The following is a 22650-nucleotide window of genomic DNA, read 5'->3' as shown; positions in this document are numbered from 1 at the left end:
GTATTTCTATCCTCCTTGGGATTTAAAACAATTTGAAGTGTAAATTATTTAATTTGGCCTTTTCAAAATAGGAAGCTCCTGATTTTAGAGCTTCTTGGATTAGTAATAGAAGCTGGTGCACTGGAAAGCTTCTTTGAAAGAAATCTGAAACAAGGGAGCTGGCAGGTAAGCTTGCACTGCAAGGGCTTCTGACAGCTTGTCAAAGTCCCACTTTTCTCACATTCAATCAACTTCTGTCTTCTAAAGAAAAGCACAAAATAATATGTCAAAATGACAACCACTGAAACCTAGCACAGCAACAACAGCCTTCCAGACCCATTGCCTCTGGAAGGATCACTGTAAGGTTGCGTAAATGATATGTGCTTAAGGGAGGCATAATTTCCCTGGTCAAATAGGAGAACAATTAGAGTCCAATTAAGACTTCAGGTGTTGCTATTAACTGCCTGTGTCTGATGGCCACCGAAGCTCTGGAAAGAGGAACAGAACAATGCTTCAAAGAGTTTGTTCACCTTGCGATTTATCGCTAATGATTTCCCACAATTAATTTGCCACCACATTGACTGCAATTAATTTGAAAACAAGCTCAGCAGAGACAATGCTGTAATTACATGGGATTTTAGACTAGTAAGTTGGGTCAATATAGCCATGATTATCAAAGGAGATGGAAAAACAAACGAAATTGTTTATTTGCTTAAAGTCTTAATTGATAATGTCATCATTGTCAATTCTGCACCCTTTGTCAGAAGTCTGTATGCATCATTATAGCTTCGGGTGGGGGTGTGTGTGAACATGCAGATACAACATACTCACTTGAAAGCAACTTTTGTTGATTATGGTTTGTTCATCAGTAGCTCTACATCAGGCATCCCCAAACTGCGGCCCTCCAGATTTTTGGCCTACAACTCCCATGATCCCTAGCTAACAGGACCAGTGGTTGGGGAAGATGGGAATTGTAGTCCTAAACATTTAGCGGGCCGAAGTTTGGGGATGCCTGCTCTAGATAGATCATATTCAACTGTATATTTTAAAGGTGCTATGATACTTGCACCCTTTTAAAACAGCAGAAAGCTGAGCAATTTAGAAAGAGATAATAAAGGATATCCTTCCAAGGGAAATCTATTCAAATAAATTTGGATTGCTTTCTTATTTTTCTTAAAGAAGTCTTTCTGTGCAGGTGTATGACAGGCAGAAATGAAATTGGCAAAACTCTCCCCCCCCCTGTATTTTTTTCTAGATGTCAGGAAAAGCTTCATTTGCTTAACTGCTGTGTATTGGGCTGTTGTTAAAGACACAGGAACAGGGTGGCTATGGAGGTGGGAGCCAGCAATGGTAATACCAGTTAGGGTTGCCTAGTTGAACCTTCAAAAGTTGCAATGTACTTGCAGCTTCTTTGGTGAGGTGATCTAGTGCTCTGCTTCCTCCCTGCACTTTATATAGCAAGCAGAAGGGGAGGAAGGATAAGCAATGTGTCCGATGAAGAAAGAGGGCAGGAGAATCTGTGGCTCTATCACCTCCCACATGTCAGCTGTGGGAGCCAACATTCTGACACAGTTGTTGTCTTAGTGCATCTTTGGCCCTTGAGATGTTACTGAACTACAAGTCCCATTAGAACATTCAGCCAAAAGGCCTAGATAGTGATGAGAAGGCTGGACGCCTTTGTGAGCTGTTGGGCAAGAGAGGCAGAGCAGGTAAAGTCCCTGCACCACTTGGTTCATTTCTAAGGTGGTCTGAGTGAGTGGGAAGGGCTTGATCACACACAAGAGGCAGGTGCGGCCGCTAAGGGACAAGGGTGGCCTTAGTGTTTGAAATGTGTCGCTGACTGTGTTTTATTTTGGCAGGTGCCTACATCTGGAGGGAGTGGTCCAGGGTACTTATCTGAGGCCACAGCATGGTGTTTTGAGCCAGTTGGAGGGCTGCTGCTTCCAAGTTTGGCACACAACTGGGGTTGATCCAGTTGGCATCAGTTTAGCAGATGGGCCGCCGAGGCATGCATTGGGACCGGTTGCTCCCTTTGATGTTCCAGGAAGCTGCAATGCCTGAGCCTTCTCATGTGCTGATGGTCCACCTGGGTGGCAATGATCCGGGTCTGCTGAAAGGAAAGGCTCTGAGCCTGTAAGCCATGTTGGATTTTTAGGTTATCCAGAAACGTTGGCCAGCGGTTACATTAGTTTGGTCCAAAATACTGCCTAGAAGGGTATGGCAGTTTTTTTGGGATCCAAGGGGAATAAATAGGGCAAGGAAAAATTAAAACAGGGACGTTTGGCTTGCAGTTGAGAGCCTAGGACAGGCATCCCCAAACTTCGGCCCTCCAGATGTTTTGGACTACAATTCCCATCATCCCTGACCACTGCTCCTGTTAGCTAGGAATCATGGGAGTTGTAGGCCAAAACATCTGGAGGGCCGCAGTTTGGGGATGCCTGGCCTAGGAGGTCAAGTATTCTGCCATGAAGGTATTGTGGCGGATGGGGTTGAACTGTATAGGCCAGGTGGAGTCCTAGAAGGGTATGACAGGTTTCTTAGGATCCAAGAGGAATAAATAGGGCAAGGAGAAAAGTCAACAGGGAAGTTTGGCTTGCAGTTGAGAGCCTAGGAGGTCATGTAATCGGCCATGAACGTATCGTGGCAGATGGGGTTGAATTGTATGAAGTCCATGTAATGTAAGGTTACCAGATTTTTTTCAATGAATCCGGGGACATTTTTCAACTTCCTACTAAATAGGTCGATTTTGTCAGGGGAGTGATTTGTAAATCCGGGGACTGTTTCCGGGAAACGGGGATGTCTGGTAACCTTAATGTAACAGTTGCTGACAATAACATCTTTCTATCCAACCTGCAGAGGGGGTTGTAACAGTGCCTCTTGGGGATGAGGAAAGGGGACTAAATAGAGATTTGTCCCCCTCCAGTGGCAGTTTAGGTATGGGAAAATAAATAGTTTGGTTTAGCCTGGTGATGCCCTTAGGGTACCTTTCAGGTGATGGGTCGGCCCGGAGGCTCACTTATCGGACTCTGCTGTTCAGAGGGTGAAATAGGGGCCTACTTTGAGGCCAAACTCCCTCATCCACCTGGGGTTCTGCAGCCCGGGGGGGGGGTGTAACAAGGTAAGACCTCCCTTCTCACCTTCAGGGTGTGACCTGAGAATCTGGGCAGGCTAAGAAGCCATGCCCTAATTCCTTAGGCAAGGGTGGGTTTCCCAATGGCTACAGTTATATAGTTAAGTTATTTCCTGCCCCATAGTCATCCCCCTCTGCTGATTTCAATTTAAGGTCTAAAATAAGTGGCCAATTCAACCCCTTCTAATATGCCTGCCTCTTTATTTGCCTATTGGGGCACAATCCTCAGCTATTGGCTATGTTGGCAGCTGTACTTTAGTAGCATTTGGAGGTCTACAAGTTCCCCTCACCTAGCTTAGCATGGTGTGAGAACCAGGCCAGTAATTAACTTTTAAATGAAAACACAACACGTCCAGGTTGCAATGTCAGTAGAATACCAAGTATAATTATCGAAGAGAAACATGCCTTTCCCTATAGTAGAACATACACATGATTAAAATTTGAAAGCTGGTTGCTTGTTGTAGCCATCAAAAAATAACTTGGCACAGGGTACCACCAGAAAACAGCAGGGTGGCCCCGACAATAGGGCAACCCCTCAGTGTGGGAATGTACGACCCTGTTCCCCAGTATTTTGGCATGACGCTACGAAAAGCCCAACTCAACAAGAAAACACTTTAAGAAATGACTTGCTTCCTGTCTTTGATCCAACACTGCTTTCTGGGCACTAGTCCAAGAGAGACCTGGGTGAGACTGAGAGCAGAGTCATTTGCAAAACCTCATTTACACGGTTTTAATATTTCAAATTAATGATGATGGCATACTGTTTGGTGGCTCAAATCAAACCACATACATGCATTTGTAGAAAAAAAATGCTTTAGGTGGCTTATTATCTTCCAAACAGGCCTCGGCTTCATTTGCCTTCATCTGAACCTGCTATAACTGCTGCTTGAAAGGCAATAAGAGCCCTTGTGCTTGGGCATTCACAAGAACCCTCCCTGATTTCTGAATTATATAGCATATCAAACCTTTTAGAGCTCAGCTTTCTAAAATAAGAAATGCATTTTTTTCCGCTACCAAAGAAGTTGATTGGACGTAATGCTTAACAAGTGCTTTCTAGGAACTCATGCCTCCCCCCCCCACATTTTCTCTTTTAGATTGATGATAATATACACCTCAGCATAGCTGCCAAGTTATCCCTTTTTTACAGGGATTTTCCCTTATGCTGAATAGGCTTCCTCGCGAGAAAAGCGAAAACTTGGCAGCTATGCACCTCAGTGCCTGTGAGTGCAGTGGCAACCATGAGGACGTTCTCTGGTATCCACAAAGCCTTTGATTCCTCCTACTCATTGTCCCTCTTTTCATGAGGTGCCAAGGGGCTTTAGGTTTTTCCTGTGTTGAGAAGTATATACAGCTGAAGAGGAGGTCTAAGAGAACAACACTCCTTCCCACGTCCTCTTTCAGTTCTATATGCTTTTCAAGGAAAAGATCAGTACCCACTCTGGCAATCTTGAAAAGCACAAGGGACAAAAGAGAATGTGGGAAGAGTGAAAGGAGGTAAGGTGGTAAGGATAGGGCAGGGATATGGCAGACCAAAGATAGGATAATGGAGTGGCAGGAAGCAGAAAGTGCAGAAGTCAGGGATGATAAAATGGAGTGGCAAAGAGAAAGCATTCATACATGTGCTTGTGCATGCACACATTGTATCAAATAAAATGAGTCCACTTGCAATTTCCACAGCTTCCCCCAACCCCATTTTTAGTTATGATGACAAATAGCCCCTAACAGTTCTGTCCTTCAGGGCAGTCTCGAGCAGGCCGGCCGCCCTGGCACTGAGGGGCAGAGATCGCTCCGCGCCACCGGGGGTCTACCTACAGCCGGCCCTGCTGTCCTTCATGGATTTGTACAATCCTACTGCCTTGCAGCTAGTTAGACTATTTGGTTCATCTACCCCTGGTTGTCTACAGTGGCTCTCCAGAGTTTCAAGCAGGATTTTCCTACAATCTTAACTGGAGATGGCTGGGGTTGAAATGGGGGTCTATCCAGCATGTTGTTGTTGATCATTTTTTTAAACCACCATGAGGTCCCAGGACTGTGCTTTGTTACTGAGCTATGCACCCCCTCCATCTTAGCTGGTAGTCATTATAACACCTTCATGTTAAGTTAACTTTGTTCTGCACATGAGGTAATACTTTACTTTTTGTCTTGAACTTTCTATCATTTTCATTGGATGAGTCCAAACCTCTAGTGTTCTGAAAGTGTGAAAGTAATTTCTCTTGAGCTCTTTCCACACAAACCTATATTTTTATACTTTAAAAATTCACCATGTCCTGTCAGTTGCCTTCTTTTAAGCTAAAAATATTCTGTCTTTATCACAATGTACAAAAATTCATGAAAGATTTATTATGCTATATAAGGTGGACAGGTTGTACACAAATTGACAACAATAGATAAATGAAGGCTAAACAGTCACATAAGATAGTCAGAGGTAGGGCAGGCTTTACCTGAGAAATAACAGCTTAGTTTTTTGGATAGTTGGGCTCTTCAATTGGTTTCTGAAGTCATTTTGCCACAACTGTCCTGGAAATATGCATTTCTCAAAATTTTACAGTTGACATGTAGGGATGGACAAATCTATCAACTTTGGCTTCAATCAGTTTATTGTTTTTCTTCCTTTAATCAAAATTCATAATTATCGTAAAAAAAATCTACTATCATCTGGTTCCCCCACTCCTGACATCTATAATGACAAACCTTGCACTTGTGTGGCCTCAATGAAAAAGAAATAGTAACAGTAAATAATAACTTTTCTCCAGAACTAAGTTTTCTGAATGTGAGCATGGAGTTAAAAACTATCGAGTGCAGAACCATTTCCTCAGGAGCTTCAAATATTATTCTGTATTGTTATTAATGATAGATAAATCCCTCAAGGTTTGGACTCAGAGCTATGTATCACTTTCTTAGTTCTTTGATATATAGGTAGTTCAAGACTACTGGAAGTTCTTCCACAGAAGTTACAAAGTTATTAGACTCAGAAACTTGGAGACTCCCATTTGAAATCTTTATTTATTTGGGTAAATTTACAGATGTTCAATTTTGGCACAACTTGGGAACCTACACATAACTGCAATGGAATACTATTTCATAAGAAAACCAACACACTTGAGAGATGCTCTGTGAAGATGGCGTTGCTATCCTGACTCAGTGTCAGGTATTCAGAGGTAGTCCCACTGAGTTGAATGGGGGTAAACTTCCAAGTTAGCATAACTAGTACTAAATATAGTCATGCTAAAATATCTATATCCCCACTGTGGAAGGACGTGTGGATCTAGAATTGGCCTCCTGAGTCACTTACGGACTCACTGTTAAAACCGTGTTCATGGAAGACAATCTTACTTGGCTACAAGTGATCGCCAAAGAAGAAGACTAAATCTTAAATCATACATTATTTCTTCTTTCCTCAAAACATGATCTAGGCCAGCTCAAGACATTGTGTGGCCTGAGGTGAACATGGACAAAGTGGCACCTCCTTTACATACTGACAGAGGGATAATGTTTTCCACTGCACCTGAGTGCAGCAGACTAGCTCTGGAAGTAGGCTTGTTATGTTATCCAACAGATGGGTGCAGCAAGAAGGCTCTGGAAGGCTACCCCACTGCCAGTGAATCTGCAACAGACCTGAGCTAACTGGAATTTGGATATTTCTAGTCAACTGAAAAGCTGTACTGTACTGGAAAACTGGTAAGAAAAAGTTGTTTGTTACTTTCCAACTTTCTATGACACACACTTGAGGTGAATGATCTGCTTTCTTTTTCCATGGACATGCCTGACAGGAATATAAAAGAAACATGCATGTTAACAAGAATGCAAAAGGTCCATATTCTGGTTCTTTGGCATGAGCACAGATTTAAGACCAATATGGCCTTGGGGGGGGGGAGGGGAGAGAAAAGAAGGATATGAAACTAAAAGTAATTTCTTGTAAAAATGGACGAGCCACTGCTGTATTGTGCCTGTTGGGATTTCAAGTGTGCTCTGATTTCTATACCTTAAACTATGAACTATGTGCCATGCATCGGTTTCACATTTTTAAAGAACTCTATATCCCTGAGCACAGTCAATTTTTCTTATCTCAGAAAGAACAAAATTAAGTTAGGCTTGGAACCCAGTATGTTGATGGGATGAGGGTAGGAGGAAGTGGAACAATTTTTTGGTTAGGACACAGTGTTCATATGTAGACACACACACACACACACACACACACACACACACACACTTATGATTTTAAAAATTTCAGGTCTTTTCTCAACATATGGTCCTGATTCCTGTCTGCTTCGGGAAGGTAGGAAGAATGAAAATCTCTATAAAGAAAAGCAATATAAGTAGACTGACTTTTGCTGCTGAAGTGCTTACTATATCATTTGAAACTTTTACAACAAACTGGGACACATATAATGTACACTCCATAACAGACATACAGTCATTGTTAACCTTAGAAAATCTCACACCAAGCAACTTAAAAGTGTTCAGCCACCATAGAATTTAATTTACACCTCAAATATGGGAGCAAGATACATATCTATAAAAATAGACCTTTCTGTTCAGAGTAGCAGATTGACTGACCCTTATGATTTGTGAAGAAAAGAAATCCCTCTCTTTCATTCTCTTTTATATATGGGAGACATTTGATGTGATACTGCCCAGACTTCCTATTTTATCCAGGGGCAAATTTACTTTGGTATGTCTTAATGTGTCTGGATCCCTAATAACTTTTTTTCTTTTTCTTTTTAGTATTGGCTATAATGAGTAACTTTTCATCTTTGCAGCTCAGTAAACACACTCTTGTAGCAGGAAGGCAGTGCTCTAATGATACCTAAAATCCATGATCAGAGATTTGTCCTGCTATCAGCAAGCAAATCACATTTGAGGGAGAAACATTTTTCAATTGCTAACTTATACTTTTAAGTTTCAGGGCACTGATTCTTGTATAGAAGGCTCACATTTTCGCATGACCCAGCTGGAGAGTCAAGATGATCGTTGGCTTCCGTTGGCATGACCATCATTTACTCACAACATAAAAGGGGAATGGGAGAGCAGGTGAGAAGAATTGATCTCCCAGAATAAAAACATCTCCCCCAGCATCCCAATACCTTATACTACATATCTTCTTCCCCTCATTTAATTGTTCACCTGAGAAGCACCCATGTGCTCACTTATGCTACAATTACTTCCCAAGGTTTAGGTGCCAAATTCAGATAATTGTTGTTAACTGTTTAAATTATTTCAATAAGCAAGAAGAAGCAGAAAAACCTCCTCAGGTCAAAATAAGAAAGTGGGAAAGCTAAACCTGTTGCAGTTAGCCTGCCAGCTGCACATGTCACATGAATGAAAGACTTAGGTGCAGCTTACAAATTCTAGCCTACTAGTACACACACCTGTCTACTACCTTGAACCAAATTTATTTAGAAGAAAAAGTATGCTTATTTAGGGTTGGCGGTGCTCTTCCAGTCCCCTCATTACTACCAGCACATGTGTGATGCAGACGACAGAGTTAAAGAGCAAGAGCAGAGATTCCTGCTCAGTAATGTCAGATCCAATATGTTGAACTATCAATTTATTTTTGATGGAGGGGTTATGGGAGGGGTGGCTGAGACAGGGCAGAACTTCAGGTTTCTGGAAAAGGAAATGACAGACGACAGTGAATTGCACTGTTATATAGAATGTATGTCACCAAGAAGGATCCTTATACAGTGGAACTTTGGTTCTCGATCTTAATCCGTTCCAGGAGTCCGTTTGACTCCCAAAACAGAAAATCAAGGCAAGACTTCGGATTGGTTACAGGAGCTTCCTGCAGTCAAGCAGAAGCTGTGTCGGATGTTCTGCTTCCGAAAAACGTTTGCAAACCGGAACACTTACTTCTGGTTTTGCGGTGTTCAGGAGCTGATTTGTTTGGGAGCCAAGCCGTTCAAGAACCAAGGTACCACTGTAATCATTCCACCTACACCAGATCACATTTAAACACTTTCCAAGTGCCCATTCATGTGTAATAATAGTGACCAATGGTTTGGATGTGTGTCCAATGTTTTTGTAAATATGAATGGGCCAACACACCCATTGACTGCATTTAAATGTGCCAAGGTACCTGAGGAACACTGACATATGTGAAAGCCTCAGCCACAGACACCCAATATAAATCAGGCTTGAAGAAATGCATGCTAAAAGAGTAATTAAGAGCAATAGAGAGTCAATGGGGGGGCTGGACAAAAGAAGACAAAGAAAATGAAACATTAAAGAAATAGGAGTTAGAAGGCTGAAATAAGAAAAGGGAAGGAGGAGGGAAGGCTAAGTAAACATTTGAAAAATTTCGATGTGACAATTTTGAAGAACATCTGATTCCTGAGAATAAGACTTGTGCTCTTAGTTCCATAACTGTTCAAGAAAAGAACACTGAAGGCTATTGTAAATCAGAATAATAATATTGGACAGAGGGTATTAAAGATTAAGACATTTGAGGTGCTTCTACTACAGGGAGCTTGTTTATCAGTATTTGAATCTCTAGTGAACAGATTGCCACAGCTTTGCAAGTAACTACGTATAGCAGATGGGGTTAATTAATAGGATGCTGGCTTATTCAGTCCCATGAAATTTAATATTTTTTTAAAAAAATCCAAACTCAGCATACCAGTTTCAATAAGGGACCCAAAATGAGATTGTTGAAGCAAATGTTTAGTATTTACTAATTGTCTCTCTTCAAGGATGGATGCCATAGTTATATTTAGTAAATTATAGCTACCATAATGAAACAAAAATGCCAAGATGTGAAAAGCCAATCCCTTCTAGATTAGGTCGGGTGTTACAGTGAAATTATTTCAGCACCTCCTGAGAACTTGTTTTTTGAGGCCTCTTCTAAATATTGATGCCAGCTTGCTTTTTATGTTTGTAAATGCAGCTTGATTTATTGTCTTAATATATTTTAAGTGAATTTTATTATTGTGAATCACCTTGAGACAGTTTATGATAAATGGTATAAATATTTTAAATAATAATGAAATAAATAAAGAGGGAGGGAGGGTGCTATATAACCCTTTGGAATCACCTATAACTCTGTTGGTATCCCACTGATAAGCCATTCCTACTTAGTAAATGTCATGATGAAATAGCCCATCCAAGTACATGGTCACCCTCTCTCTGTTTGTGCTTTTCCAAAGGTATGGACAAAGGCTAGGGGTGGTCAAATATGCCAATTTCAGTTTCTCTCAGGTTATCACTTTTCCAATATAATAAATTTCTGTATTGCCTTTTCACTACATGCTACCTGGCTTGATAATTGTATTGCAAAATTCAGCAAAGTGTGAATTTCAAAGGACATGTGTATTTCAGTTCAAGCATTGCTCTGGAAAGTGAAAAATAGATTAGGTTCACTTTTACATGTGAACAAAATTAAATTTCTCTATTAATCCATTAAAAAAAACCTTCAGAGAAGTGATTTTTCTCAGGGCTGTGGCTAGGAAAGAAATCAATTCCCCCTCTCCACCTCCTTCATCCTGGGGCTGCTAATGGTTCCCAAAAGCTGCTAGTAACATAACAAAAAAATGTGTGCATCAACTGCATTCACATAATTAACCTCATATCTAGTTCAGCCAGTTTAGTTTATTTAGCATGGAAGGAAGGATCCCTTTCTGTTGTCAGATTAGCGGACAGGGATGTGAATAAAGACATTCATCACTTGCAAACTCTCAGGGCCCTTTGAAGCAGGATTTTTCACCACAACTTCTTGAGTAGCGACTTAAGGGCTGTAGGAAGGGAGCCATTCACATCATATGGAGACAAACATGCCCAGGCAGTGACATGCTGCAAAGGGCAGATAGAGATGTTTTGAGAGACGTTTGTCTTGCCACAGATCCGACTTGCAGCTGTTGCTTCATAAGCCTCTGCTTGTGCCATAACAGCTACAGCGGGGGTTAGGATCAGGCTGCAAGTGTTACTGCTGTTTGTCTACTAAAATCACATATTTGAGAAAGCGCCACTAAAAACCCTTCACAAATTCCCCATCTCTTTTAGCATTTCCTATCTCCCGAAAATAGAAAGAGATAAAATGTCTCACTCTTTTTTGCCCTTCAACAATGAGTGCAAAACCACAGAGGATTAAATGAGCACTGACACAAAAAAATCAACCTTTTCCAAGCTGAGTCCCTTTGGTCTGAGGTGCAGATGTGATTGTGTAACAACTTACATTCTGCCTCATGCAGTGGGAGGGCGCGCGCGCACACACACACACACACACACAGAGAGAGAGAGAGAGAGAGAGAGGTTTTTAAAAGGCTTTGCCTGATGGAGGCGATTTAATTTATTTATTTGTGGTGGCATTTCCGTCTTGTCAACCTTATTATTTCTGTCATATTCCTCTAATAATTATGCTGCTTCACACATTATATTCATCAATATGTGTACACATGCATCTGCACAAATCCACACTGAGAATATTTGCATTATACCTAATGATAACTGACATAGCTGTCTCTGGCCTTGTGTGGTTTCCTTGCCTGTGATATCTGAGTACTTGACAGCCTCCATAGATCTCCCTCTTTTAATACACAGGTGAAGAAGAGAACTATTACCTGCAATATAATGATGGGAAGCTGGTGTCACAAAGCAAACCAAATATCCTGCATCACCCTTTCTTCTGATACAGCTCTTAGTTTCTTTAGTGAAGAGGCTGCCTTTAAAAATGTTTTGCAAAATAATTTCTTAGCACATAAAACATTGTTTTAGACAAATGCTTTCTATAGTTGTTGAAGGTTCTGTGGAGATTTCCCAGCTTTCTCCCCTCTTCTGTGTTTAACACTGGTATGGAAAAGTGTGAACTTCCTCTAAAATTCCCTGTAGCTCTATCACATAGGAGAAGGGGCAGACTTTTAAAAAGCCAGGCTAATTTTATCACTGCCTCTGGTGATTAACATATCATAACTACATTTTACTGAGTTCTCTTTCACAACTATTTCTGGAGTTTTTGTTTCTATTAACAATAGCATTTATAACACATGATCACCTTGAGTAATATCTACAAGGCTTTATTTTACAACTATATATATACAAGACAGAGTGAAAATGTCAATGACTGTTCAGTCTGAGTCAGAATCCAGAAGTGCCGGATGGCGGGACCTCCTCCAGCAAAGTAGCTTGGGTGCCCTGAGTCTCCTCCTCTCCTCCCAGTGCTTCTCCCCCCTTCGTTGCTGGAGAGAAGGGACGATGGTAGTCCCCTCCCCTCCTGAGCTACTCAACTGTTGACCAGGCTCCTTGGCCACTGACCCCTCCCCTTCTGCAGTACTCTGATCTGATGCTCCGGACCTTCCCTGGTGGGGTTCTGAGTAGTCAGCGTCTCTGACCCCTTGTGCCACCTCTCCAAGCTCTGCACTACCCTCTGAGTGATGCTCTAACCTGTCAGCATCTCAGAGCCCCTGCACCACCCGGCTGGGCTCTTCGCTGACCCTTGGTGGTCCCCTGACAGACTGAGAGCAGGGTCTTGTCATCTGAGCACCTCTGAACCTCCATACAGTCTACCTCAGTTTGTGCCCTGGAGAGGACACTTTACTGCTACTAATGCAGCAGTTGGATTTCACCCCTGGAAGTGCACTCCATTGTCTCTTTTGTAGATGGATGTCAACAACTCTAAATGAGGTTGATCAGAGTAGATCTATATTCATTAGCAGTTAGATTTTTTGTTGCTTGTTTGTGCTTATTTGTGAACCACTCAGAGAATATACATGGAAAGATTGAAAATAGATAGATACTGTTTGATAGATGCTCTTACATCCACAAGAATTATATAGTATCTTCCCAAACACAAGAATTAACTAGTATTTGCCCGAAAGGGCCTCCCCCCCCCCTGTGCCCTCCACACACACACACACACCCTCTCTCTCTCTCTCTCTCTCCCTCCCTCCCTCCCTCCCTCCCTTCCTCCCACACCCCATACTTTAATATATGATATATGATATATATGTATTGGCTCTAGTCCATGAAATATGCCACAAGTCTTTGTAGTGATTTGTATTCAACATGAAGATTTTGGACTGGTCTATCAAGCTGCGTCACCTCTTCTTGATGTCTTCTGCTTCTGTTAGGTCCTTACCACTTTTGTCCTTTATTATGGTAATCTTTGTACAAAATGTTCCTTTCATATCTCCAATTTTCTTGAACAGATCACTGAAAGGACAGATCCTGAGGCTGAGGCTCCAATACTTTGGCCACCTCATGAGAAGAGAAGACTCCCTGGAAAAGACCCTGATGTTGGGAAAGATGGCGGGCACTAGGAGAAGGGGCCAATAGAGGATGAGATGGTTGGACAGTGTTGTTGAAGCTACCAACATGAGTTTGACTAAACTGCGGGAGGCAGTGGAAGACAGGAGTGCCTGGCGTGCTCTGGTCCATGGGGTCACGAAGAGTCGGACACGACTAAACGACTAAACAACAACAACAATCAAGCTTTGTCAAAGCATGAAATGGGCAAAGGTGGCAGGTAGAATTAGAGGATATTTACCCATACCTATGAGTCCTAAAAGCTTTATACATACTTCGTAGTGAGACTTATCCTTACAATCTATACAGGATAGTGCTATCCCATTAGTTTTATACATAACATTTTATTTCAGTACCAATTATCTTATCTATTCTTTCATAGATGACAACAACGATCACAATAATCAGTACACTTATTCAGCTGATTCTGCTAACACACTTGGCACAAACTGAAAAACAGCTTATTTTGCTCTAGTAATCCACACAGTTCCCAAATAACATATTTCACATTTCATAAACTTAAACAAGTTCTCATCTGAAGCCAAAGTGATCAGCTGAATAAATTTTGCTGCCGTAAAAAAGTTTAGGAAGTCTAAAGGCTACTGAAAACACGTTCCACAAGATAATACAAAATTGTTTAACATAGGTGTTTCCACAGCTGATACACTGAGAAGGTTTTACAGTGTTCAGTGACACTCACAGTTTTGCTGCTATTTCTATGGTGTCATTGTCAAGCACAGTGAGAATGAAATAGAGGAGTGTTGAAAAAGTCTCTTCTTTTTTAAATGGGTAAAATTAATGGTGAGTGGGTTTAAATCTGTGGCCAGTTAATTCAACACCACACAAACATTTCTGTAATGCTCTGGGTAATTTATAGTGTGTCCTGGTTTTTGTCAGTTTCCTACCATGCAATTCCTCATCTTACCAAGAGGGTTTCAGGGGGCTGCTAATTATATTTCAAGTTATATCTGGTTACCTACATCTGCAGCTCAAACATGAAGAAAGTGTAAGTGACAGACTGGAAAATAATAATACAATTGTGTATTTAGGAAGACTAGGGTTGGTATACGCAAGGAACAACAGAGAACACCAATATGAGTAGGTGCTACTTGAAGGGTTGCTGCGCCCAAATGAAACTGGGACTGCCCTGTTTGAAAAGTGGGTGTCACATTTAAAACTTCCCAGTTTTAATACTTCTCCCATTTATAGTTTGAAAGATGTCCATATGAGAAAATTCTTCCAGCAGTGGGACCTGATGAAGTACCTGGGCTCTCTTTGTCTTCCTCCACTGGATCATGGATTAGTCTTGGTGAATAACAGCATGATCCTAGTCTTTTCTACCCTTGTCTTCCCCATACAGAGAATATGTTAGGGTTTCATTGGTGAGTGACCATGAGTATGTGCAGTGAGCAGTTGCTGGAATGGCTGCCCGTGTTCCTATGTTGGCTTTTATCTCTACAAATGCTGTTGTGATGTTGCTTCCACCGCAGAGGGTTACAACTACATTTCAACAGCGCAAGTCCTGGCGCACTAGCTTCCTGGTGCTGCACAAGTGTAGAATCAGCCTGCTGCTATCTGATCTTCCTATTGTCTCCTAAACTTTGGGCCAAGATTCCAACAGAATATGCAACCTTTGGAACAGTATTGGTTTCAAGTGACATATTGCAGGCATAAGAATCTCATGGGATCAGAGTTCCGTCATAGGAAGCATCATTAATGGAAAATTTATTTGGGTGGTGTAAAAATAACCGTATCTTTTAAAGACTTATTTCCCTTAAAAATAAAAGACCCGACAGTGCTACTGCTTCATTTGTGAGAATTTATGATACAATTTGGTAGATTACACAAATTCCCCTGCTTGGAATGGCACGTATGGGATCACCACTGACTGTGAAACTTTGTTTCTTATACTGATCTCCTCAGGTTGTTTCATATTTATTCCTCTGATTAATGGTATAGCATAATTTCCAATCTATATACCCAAAAATTAACCTGATGGTGGCCAAGGAATTAAAGATTTTGGCAAGCAACAGGTAATACTGTCCCCCCCCCAATCTTCTTTGTGATCCAGTAAATATTTCCCCAACGTACTGTTGCTGTTGCAACCAAACAAAATAATACAGTTCTTTTTCTACCATCCATTAATTATGTTACATCTGAGACTAACATGCTTCTTAAAGAGCAACAGTTCAGTTGGAGGCTATGATTTAATGTGTCAGTCAGCCTGAATTATAGGTTGGATATTTAAGTATTCCCACGATTGCGCTTCCTCACTCACAAAGGCAGATAATATCTTTTAAACGTTATTGAACGTTCGCAGTTTTCTTAAGTCTGAGTTAGAAGATCAAGGAGATTTAGAACTGTTATAAGAAGAAATTCACTTATGTGATCCTGTCCTCATACAAAGAAAAATAAAAAGGAGGAGAATGAGAGGAGTGTTGGGAGGAGGCCATGTGTTGAGGAAAAAGGACATTTCAAAGCATACGTTCATATGCAACAGAGTCAGATCGCTCATTACATTTATTTGACAAGTGAGATTTAATCAAGTCTCTACAGCCGAAACTGTTCAGTCTATCTTCAAAGACAGTCACAGCACCATCAATGAGAGATTAGGCTGAAGAACGACCACCCCCGCCCTTATGTTCACAGTAGCCTTATATGAATTCAGGGCATTAACTCTAAGTTGGATAACAACAACAAAATTACTGTTTGCATTTTAGATGCACTGCTATCATAAAGGCTGAAAAATGGTAGCAAAAAACATACTTGATTTTAAGATCAATGTGATAAAAACTTTCCTGGTCAGAAAGTGTGGTGCTAATATTATTTCGCATCAGTTATAATTAAGCAGAGCAGGGAAATCTGGTGATATTTTAACAGACAGCTTGGATATGCCATTGTTTTCAGAAACATTACTGTTTGCTTTCAGGGCACTGCAAAAATGGCCAGAAATTTCTGCATTGAACAGCTACACTGAATTTATTGTGGATGTTTTGCATAAATATTTTCCTTTTCCTTAGTGCCCTTTCATTTTAACTCAGTTTGGCCTCTAAGGTCTGCCTTTCCCCACTCTGCACTTGTGGGTTGGACTCATCTGAGTTAAGAAGGCATTTGGGGGATTTAGTATTAAGAGAGAAATAGTGTTGGTTAATGTTATCCCCCCAGCAGTCTTCTCTACATTAAAGCTTTTGCTTCAAATCTCAATACTGCTTTTTAAACTTGAAAGTTGTAGAGATCCATTGGTGCATCATCCAAATGACTCCTTTGGAGAAAAATATGGATGCATGTGTGCATTTCTCTGAATCAAGGTCCAATTGTGCTATATAATTGGCTACCATTTTCTGCCATATTCTGGATATTATGGCTCATTTTCTTTCCATTAGCTACAGGGTTACACAAAGCATTTATACAAACACTATAGCACTTAGGGATAGTAACTGTAATGCTTGCATTATTTGCTCAGAGCAATTTACTTGATGTGTAAAGCATTTTACCCCCATTTGTGTATTTACAATGAAATCGACTTATGACCCTCTGTTGCCATTCAAAGTGTGGTCTTAGTTCAAAACCACAGTCCTTTTCCCTGAGTGAACTTCAAGCGGACAAATTCCATTTCAAAGCACATAAAAATATTTTAATAGGGTCTCACTTTGGTCTCCAGTACAAATGGTGAGTCAAAATATGCAGAATGACATAAATGTCTGATTGCTGATTAGTGATTGCCACATACTAAAATACGTTCAATATATTGTTTATCTTTTACACCCAAACTGTTAAGACATTGGTTTATATTACATCTCTTTTAAAAATGAGATTTAAAAGACTTTTTTCTTAAAACAGAAGACTCTGGGATTCAATGCAATTTAAGTCTCTTGCATATTTAACCATCAAATAGGTTCTTAATTTATTCAGGGGGAAACAAATCAGCAAAAAAAATATCACTATTTTCAATATCTATCTGCCAATTACTTCCATCATTCTAAAATGGATATACCAAGCCAGTCTTGAAAGCAAATGCCTTATTTTTACTAGCTTATTTTATTTTACAACATTCCCATACTGGTAAGGTGGTGATTGGGCTGGCTGAAATGATCATAATTCATAATACACCCTGAGAGCGAGTCCCATTGTACTCAATGGAGCTGATATTTTAATTCGGTTGTGCTATCAATCATTTATGACATCAGAGCATGATAGGTCTACACAACTTAAAAGGAATTAATAATTTCAGAGGGAAATGGTTATTTTTATTCCAGATGTGGCTTCAGTTTTCCATTAGTTTTGCCTGTCTCATGCTATGGACATGCCTGCCCTAAAGCAGGAACCTTTGCAGAGGTGGAACAGGAGTCACACTGCTCTGCATAGGCAAGTATCCACCCTTCCACCCTGCAAATGGAGAAAAGAAGGCTTGGGTCATTCACATTCTCACTAGCTCTACCCAGGGTGCCGCTGTGGGGCCCTGGTAGAGAATGCTCCCCTCATATCAACCTTCTAGGCTATTAAAAGGGGAAGCAATAGGAATATATGGGAATTATCATGTACTGCACCCTATTCTGCAAAGTCGGGGAAGCAATTTGAAAATCCACATTCTGAAGCAGATTCACCTGCTCCACAACAGCAGTTCAGAACATGTTATGCTCCACAAACGGCCATCTTTCTCAAAGAAAGGGCTACATTTGATCATTTCCCCCTTTTTATTTTTAACAAGATCTACTTGGATCAGCTTGAAAGCAAGCAGATTCCAAGTACTTTGAATGGGGCTGGAAATGCCCATATGTGGGAAGGTACATGATGACAATCTATCCCTCAGAAAGACAGTGTTTGGAGAGAAAAGAAAGCTATCCGCTTCCATGCAATGATGGGCATTGGTCATATTCCCCCCCCCATACAACGTTCCTGTAACATTTATGACATACTGTTCTCTACAGTGGCAATTCCAGCCCCATTTCAAAGTGTGTCGCACCTGCTCCAAGTGGCTAAATCTTCTTTTAAAAAAGAGCAGCACTGCACATGGTCTTTAAAAGAACGTATGCAACAAGGAATACTGGTCAAATGCAAAACTGGTATGGACCAAACTGAGTCCAGTTTCTTCAACCCTATCCTTCTGCTCAAGATCATAAAGATTTATTTATATCATAGTCATAGTCATGGAAGGGAGTGGGGAGAGAACTTGAAAGAGTACAATTTGCAAAATTATTAACTCCCAATAACAGAATTATTCAGGGAAATTTCAGCTATGCCTCAGTGCATAGCTGTCAAGTTTTCCCTTTTCTCGCGAGGAAGCCTATTCAGCATAAAGGAATTTCCCTTAAAAAAAGGGAGAACTTGACAGCTATGCCTCAGTGGGAAGACCAGCATTGTGGAGGTGTTCTGAGTAAATTTGGTCTTCGTTTCCAGGTAATCCATGGGCTATACAGAACACAAGTCCCTGGTGCTGGTTCATCGAGACAATCCTTCTATCCAGCAGTAGAAGAGCTGAAGTAGAACTAATAACCATGCACAAGGTACTGTATTTTGGAGCATCTTCTCGAGATAAGGGTTGCCCACTCAAGCTGTCTGTTTGTGTGAGCAAAGTCCAGAGGAACTGAATTAATTGACTCTGACTCCTGCCTAAGAACGTCAGAAGAGCCTTGCTGCATCTGGCCAAATGTCCATCTAGTCCAGCATATTGATCTCATGGTAGTCAATCAGATGCCTTCAGAAGCTCACAAATGGACTTGAGTGCAGCATGGTTCTCCCCAATTGTGCATCCCAGAAATTGTCAGAGGCTTATAGAACTGACAGTACCCACTGATAGCCTTATTCTTATTCTTTCCCATGAATTTGTGCAAGTCATCCAAAATGGCTCTGGCTTCCTAACACAGCTCCTGTTCCTCAGCTCCTACAGCTTAGTCCTTACATTAAGGTAGTCTCAGACATGATTTTGAAGTCTCCAGGTTTTTTTAGTGTCAGGGTATTTCAGCATTCATGCCAAATTATTCTATTGGGGCAGCCCAGAATGTTATGACTGTCATGACCCCAAGGCCTTTTAAAGGCTATGTAGCAGGATATGAAATAAATACATAAAACTGAAGGAAGAAAATGCAGCAGAATAACTTATTATTATAGAAAGGATGAGTGATTTATTAAAAGGGCCTGTTATCAAAAGGAGACAGCCTGCTACTGATGTGCTACATATTCTGCACAGCTGAAGTGTGAAGAAAATTGGTAAGGCCAATTATAGCAAATGTCAGGTAGACAGAAGAGAAACATCTTTTGATCAAAGTGCAGTTGGTGCAAAATTTTAGTGCCTGAGTCCTTCACTCATCAGAACTGGTACTAGTTTAACAAGTCAAGTTGCAATATTGAGCTCAGATGAAAGGTTGCTTCTCTGTTTCCTGTGCAGTAAGTGATGATTACCCTGTCTTTTCATCATGTAGCTAAAATGATTACTGTTAGTCAACTCCCTTTCTAACCAGATTAGAACATCAACAAATCTCAGCTGGTGATTAATACTCGTTTATGCCAGCATTTAGGTAAGCGTAAAAAAAAAGTCATATGTGAAAAAGGGGGCCAGCAATGGAAGCAATTTGGCCCATGCTGAGCATTCCTGACAGCAAGGCAGTTGTAAAACACTGATGCAATATTAATAGCATTGAAACCTGATAAAAGAATCACTCTATACCTTCCTTTCCCTAGAGTGTAGGAGTTGTAGTCCAACAACCCCTGAAGGACAACACATTCTTTACCCCTGATTTAGGTACAAGAAGCTTGTGGAGAAAATGTGTATGTCCGCCTAGTCTCTTCCATGATGATCACTACCATTTTACTGCCTATTCCATCATAATAATGTTTAAAACAGTGTCTTTGTATGAGACTCAAAACTATCTAAAACATGGGCCCATCACACCAGAAGCTTCTTATGCATAGAAGCCATGCAAAGTTTATATCAGAGTCTGTATATAAAATGAGAGCAGACTCAATAAACTCTGTCACTTCCTATATGAACTTAAAATAAGATTTGTTATTGTCATGGGCACATTGTAATGCAAAGAAAATGGCATGATGGGTAGGGTGTGTGTTGCTTTCGACATGGCAACAAGGAAGCCTTTGTCTTTCACCCAATGGAAATGAATGTGAGATAAATATTTTGCACACGTGCACCCAGCAATCCACTCCTTGGTACAGATGATCTCTAACTTCAGCAATGATGCCTTTGGCTGCTAATCGAAAGGGAAGTATTTGTTCACCAGTATCTGTTTTTTATTTAAATCTATAACTGTTGCTCAAGTAGTAAAATAAGATATGTATTCACCGCAATACAGTGAAGCATTCAGGGATGGTACATCCTTGTCAGACTCACAACAGCTCTGGTTAACTTTTAACACCCACAAGCAAGACTAGGTCACCAGATTTCATACTAGCATGAAACTCTAGATATCTCCATCATCCAATCGGTTCCTTTACACCCAGCAGCTAGGCTTTTGAGCAGATCTAGAATGGTAAAATGAGCAGCTGTCATAAAGATGGATTCTGTGCATTTGTCCTATGCAGAAGAAGGCACACTGAACGCAATATGATTTATTCACAAGTAAGCTTGCATAGGACTGCAACATTCGTTTCTTGGAACACACTTCTATTTAATTCCAGAGATGACAAAATATTCTTAATTCTCCCTTTATACTATATCAAGAAGAATGTGCTTTAAGAAAGTGATTTAAGACTTTTTGTTGGCAACATCTTTGAAGAACCTAGAAACAAATGAAGAATGGCTAAACAAGGATATGATTTATTTAGGAAATGAAAAATAAATTGAGACATCTACAAAGAGAGCATGAAGAAGATTCTAATTGATACACTAGCTTCACATTTAAAAAGCCAAAGACCTAACACAACCCTCTGTGGCAAAAGCATCCCCAGTTGATGATGGTCCATTAGGGTTCTTGGGGCACTGCCCCACCACCTTGTTTGCCCCCAGCCAGTCCCCACCTGTCTGTGTTCTTAAAACCTGTCCAAGGGGTGTAACTGCCTGTTAACTTCCTCTTCCCTACCGTAGTCGGTGTTGTCCTTGTAGAACATAGCAGGGAGGAGGATCATGACATAACTAAAACTGGTTGACTATAAGGCCACTTACTGTTGGCCTCCCTGCCTTCCTCCCGCCAATGGCCACTAGAATCATGTGGTGTTTTCAAAATTTCATATATTAACAATGAACTCATTTAGCACTAGTGATGATGTAAGAAATAAAAAGTTTTGAATGAATACTAGAGCAGTCATAAAGATGTAGCATATAACCTAAAGCTGAAGTTTTTTGAAAGTTGGTGTGCCAGGGAATCAGTGAGGTTACGGGTCAATGGATACATCCATCTTCAACACTGGTGTTGTTTAATATGTTTCTCTTGTGTTGAAGATAATGAAAATACATCATTAATTGTAATATTGTACTTATTTTGACAATTCTGGAGTACCGCTTCTATGTACTAAATGCCTTGTTAATAGCGGGTACATTGTGACAAATTAACACGAAACAAAGGGCAACCAGAGGCCAATTTCCATTTGAAAAAATATGCAAAATGTGTATTGATAATTCACATGTAAATAATAATGCCCGCTTCCTGCCCTTGATAAACCCTAGACCAGGCATCCCCAAACTTCGGTCCTCCAGATGTTTTGGACTACAATTCCCATCTTCCCTGACCACTGGTCCTGTTAGCTAGGGATCATGGGAGCTGTAGGCCAAAACATCTGGAGGGGCGCAGTTTGGGGATGCCTGCCCTAGACTATGGACCTTTAAAGTTATCCCCTCATCTAAAAACTCATTAAAGAAAAATCCTGGAAAGAAAAACCTGGAAAGAAAATATATAGAAGAAAGTGTTAAGATTATGTATAGTTGTTGAGCTATTGAATTCCTTTGTAACCCGTAGAGTAGTAGCACTGAATGGGCAAGTTATCCCGCATCTGGCCTTAAAACGCAGTGAAGCAGCCCTTTATCGTTATGACGGCGTACACCTCTCACCGTTAGGGAATGATATATGGCTAGATGACATAATTAAGGGGATAAGATATTGGTTAGGGGTGTGAGCGGATTGGCGGCGAGCCTGGGGGGGGGCTCGCGTGGCGGTTAGGCGTTGGAAATTTGCATAACAACAAGATGAAAGAGGGGGCAGGTTACATCATCAACTGCCCAAATTGGAGAAGTAATCCGTTAAAGGATTTCCGGGGGCAGGGCTTGGTCCTGAGCCTGGAGACGCCAGGGCCGTAAGGCACGCCCCTACGGTGGTCACAGAAGGAGTTCCGGTAGATGTACATCACTCGACTCCTTACTGGTG

General features: G+C 40.9%; 1 pseudogene; it reads left to right on the top strand.

The window, feature by feature from the left end:
* Positions 1–645: 645 nt before the first annotated feature.
* LOC148686829 (uncharacterized) lies at positions 646–22402 on the top strand (annotated as a pseudogene).
* Positions 22403–22650: the final 248 nt, after the last annotated feature.

The sequence above is a fragment of the Zootoca vivipara genome, chromosome 2, assembly GCF_965207765.1.
Source record: "Zootoca vivipara chromosome 2, rZooViv2.hap1.1, whole genome shotgun sequence".
NCBI lineage: Eukaryota > Metazoa > Chordata > Lepidosauria > Squamata > Lacertidae > Zootoca > Zootoca vivipara.
This window is presented reverse-complemented; position numbering and strand designations above follow the sequence as displayed.